Source organism: Nerophis lumbriciformis, linkage group LG02 (genome assembly GCF_033978685.3).
Source record: "Nerophis lumbriciformis linkage group LG02, RoL_Nlum_v2.1, whole genome shotgun sequence".
NCBI classification, from domain to species: domain Eukaryota; kingdom Metazoa; phylum Chordata; class Actinopteri; order Syngnathiformes; family Syngnathidae; genus Nerophis; species Nerophis lumbriciformis.
In genome coordinates, this window is record NC_084549.2 from 73877501 (window position 1) to 73881982 (window position 4482).

Here is a 4482-nt window from a genome sequence, read left to right on the forward strand (position 1 = left end):
TGTTCCACCTCAGAACATCTTCTTTAAGGAAGTACTCACACTTTTGTTCCATCTCAGAATATCTTCTTTAAGGAAGTACTCACACTTTTGTTCCACCTCAGAACATCTTCTTTAAGGAAGTACTCACACTTTTGTTCCATCTCAGAATATCTTCTTTAAGGAAGTACTCACACGTTTGTTCCACCTCAGAACATCTTCTTTAAGGAAGTACTCACACTTTTGTTCCATCTCAGAACATCTTCTTTAAGGAAGTACTCACACTTTTGTTCCACCTCAGAATATCTTCTTTAAGGGAGTACTCACACTTTTGTTCCACCTCAGAACATCTTCTTTAAGGAAGTACTCACACTTTTGTTCCATCTCAGAATATCTTCTTTAAGGAAGTACTCACACTTTTGTTCCATCTCAGAATATCTTCTTTAAGGAAGTACTCACACTTTTGTTCCACCTCAGACTATCTTCTTTAAGGAAGTACTCACACTTTTGTTCCACCTCAGAATATCTTCTTTAAGGAAGTACTCACACTTTTGTTCCACCTCAGACTATCTTCTTTTAGGAAGTACTCACACTTTTGTTCCATCTCAGAATATCTTCTTTAAGGAAGTACTCACACTTTTGTTCCATCTCAGAATATCTTCTTTAAGGAAGTACTCACACTTTTGTTCCACCTCAGACTATCTTCTTTTAGGAAGTACTCACACTTTTGTTCCACCTCAGAATTGATTAATTGATTGAGACTTTTATTAGTAGATTGCACAGTACAGTACATATTCCCTACAATTGACCACTAAATGGTAACACCCCAATAAGTTGTTCCACTTGTTTAAGTCGGGTTCCACGTTAATCAATTTGTGGTCAAGAAAACTCTCCAAGTACCACATTAGGTCCAAATATTCATTCAAATCTATTTATTTAACAAATATATTTAATATTTTTGGCCACTTTGAAAAGTAACACTGTGTTTTGAATATGGAAAAAATAAAACACTGTACTTTAACCAAGTGTTGTTTTGGCGTACCTCAGTTTGAGAACCACAAGAACTACTTTGCTGAATGGACTGCAGCACTCCTAGATACGCTCAAATTAAGCTAGTAGGGGCAAAGTGTCATGGCACAAAACACTGGACACAAACTACACATCAAACATAGTAACTTACAGGTGAAACGTAGTAAACTACACATGAAACATAGTAAACTACACGTGAAACGTAGTAAACTACAGTTGAAACATGGCAAACTACAGGTGAAACATGGTAAACTACAGGTGAACCATAGTAAACTACAGGTGAAACATAGTAAACTACAGGTGAAACATGGTCAACTACAGGTGAAACATGTTCAACTACACATAAAACATAGTAAACTACAGGTGAAACAGTAAACTACAGGTGAAACATGGTAAACTACAGGTGAAACATGGTAAACTACAGGTGAAACATGGTAAACTACAGGTGATACATAGTAAACTACACGTGAAAAATGGTAAACTACACGTGAAACATGGTCAAATACACGTGAAACATAGTAAACTACAGGTGAAACATGGTCAACTACACATAAAACATAGTAAACTACAGGTGAAACATGGTAAACTACAGGTGATACATAGTAAACTACACGTGAAAAATGGTAAACTACACGTGAAACATGGTAAACTACAGGTGAAACATAGTAAACTACAGGTGAAACATGGTCAACTACAGGTGAAACATGGTCAACTACACATAAAACATAGTAAACTACAGGTGAAACAGTAAACTACAGGTGAAACATGGTAAACTACAGGTGAAACATGGTAAACTACAGGTGAAACATGGTAAACTACAGGTGATACATAGTAAACTACACGTGAAAAATGGTAAACTACACGTGAAACATGGTAAAATACACGTGAAACATAGTAAACTACAGGTGAAACATGGTCAACTACAGGTGAAACATGGTCAACTACACATAAAACATAGTAAACTACAGGTGAAACAGTAAACTACAGGTGAAACATGGTAAACTACAGGTGAAACATGGTAAACTACAGGTGAAACATGGTAAACTACACGTGAAAAATGGTAAACTACACGTGAAACATGGTAAAATACACGTGAAACATAGTAAACTACAGGTGAAACATGGTCAACTACAGGTGAATCATGGTCAACTACACATAAAACATAGTAAACTACAGGTGAAACAGTAAACTACAGGTGAAACATGGTAAACTACAGGTGAAACATGGTAAACTACAGGTGATACATAGTAAACTACATGTGAAAAATGGTAAACTACACGTGAAACATGGTAAAATACACGTGAAACATAGTAAACTACAGGTGAAACATGGTCAACTACAGGTGAAACATGGTCAACTACACATAAAACATAGTAAACTACAGGTGAAACATGGTAAACTACAGGTGAAACATGGTAAACTACAGGTGATACATAGTAAACTACACGTGAAACATGGTAAAATACAGGTGATACATAGTAAACTACACGTGAAAAATGGTAAACTACACGTGAAACATGGTAAAATACACGTGAAACATAGTAAACTACACGTGAAACATGGTCAACTACAGGTGAAACATGGTCAACTACACATAAAACAGTAAACTACAGGTGAAACAGTAAACTACAGGTGATACATAGTAAACTACACGTGAAAAATGGTAAACTACACGTGAAACATGGTAAAATACACGTGAAACATAGTAAACTACAGGTGAAACATGGTCAACTACAGGTGAAACATGGTCAACTACACAAAACATAGTAAACTACAGGTGAAACAGTAAACTACAGGTGAAACATGGTAAACTACAGGTGAAACATGGTAAACTACAGGTGATACATAGTAAACTACACGTGAAAAATGGTAAACTACACGTGAAACATGGTAAAATACACGTGAAACATAGTAAACTACAGGTGAAACATGGTCAACTACAGGTGAAACATGGTCAACTACACATAAAACATAGTAAACTCCAGGTGAAACAGTAAACTACAGGTGAAACATGGTAAACTACAGGTGAAACATGGTAAACTACAGGTGATACATAGTAAACTACACGTGAAAAATGGTAAACTACACGTGAAACATGGTAAAATACACGTGAAACATAGTAAACTACAGGTGAAACATGGTCAACTACAGGTGAAACATGGTCAACTACACATAAAACATAGTAAACTACAGGTGAAACATGGTAAACTACAGGTGAAACATGGTAAACTACAGGTGAAACATGGTAAACTACAGGTGATACATAGTAAACTACACGTGAAAAATGGTAAACTACACGTGAAACATGGTAAACTACAGGTGAAACATAGTAAACTACAGGTGAAACATGGTCAACTACAGGTGAAACATGGTCAACTACACATAAAACATAGTAAACTACAGGTGAAACAGTAAACTACAGGTGAAACATGGTCAACTACAGGTGAAACATGGTAAACTACAGGTGAAACATGGTAAACTACAGGTGATACATAGTAAACTACACGTGAAAAATGGTAAACTACACGTGAAACATGGTAAAATACACGTGAAACATAGTAAACTACAGGTGAAACATGGTCAACTACAGGTGAAACATGGTCAACTACACATAAAACATAGCAAACTACAGGTGAAACAGTAAACTACAGGTGAAACATGGTAAACTACAGGTGATACACAGTAAACTACACGTGAAAAATGGTAAACTACACGTGAAACATGGTAAAATACATGTGAAACATAGTAAACTACAGGTGAAACATGGTCAACTACAGGTGAAACATGGTCAACTACACATAAAACATAGTAAACTACAGGTGAAACAGTAAACTACAGGTGAAACATGGTAAACTACAGGTGAAACATGGTAAACTACAGGTGATACATAGTAAACTACATGTGAAAAATGGTAAACTACATGTGAAACATGGTAAAATACACGTGAAACATAGTAAACTACAGGTGAAACATGGTCAACTACAGGTGAAACATGGTCAACTACACATAAAACATAGTAAACTACAGGTGAAACATGGTAAACTACAGGTGAAACATGGTAAACTACAGGTGATACATAGTAAACTACACGTGAAACATGGTAAAATACACGTGAAACATAGTAAACTACAGGTGAAACAGTGAACTACACATGAAACATAGTAAACTACACGTGAAACAGTAAACTACAGGTGAAACACAGTAAACTACACGTGAAACATAGTGAACTACAGGTGAAACAGTGAACTACACATGAAACATAGTAAACTACACGTGAAACATAGTAAACTACACGCGAAACATAGTAACATGTGGACTACTCATTTATTACAATAATGTAATAATCAATAAAATAAATATTTCAAGTTACATTAATTCCATAAAAGATTGATGTTATATTTAATATTTCTTACCATAGTTACTACACATCTTCATGTCCAACATTACAATTTAATGCAATAATTACGAACAAATAAA

The 4482-nt window shown here is 35.3% G+C and overlaps 1 protein-coding gene across 3 annotated transcripts in view; it reads left to right on the plus strand.

Moving 5' to 3' along the window:
• Positions 1-983, plus strand: part of ccser2a (coiled-coil serine-rich protein 2a) — a 150217-nt gene extending 149234 nt beyond the window's left edge. For all 3 annotated transcript variants that reach the window (XM_061968487.1, XM_061968495.1, XM_061968504.1), the window contains one exon: positions 1-983. This exon is cut by the window's left edge and continues 1099 nt beyond it. The gene's annotated coding sequence lies outside the window, so the exon portion shown is untranslated.
• Positions 984-4482: the final 3499 nt, after the last annotated feature.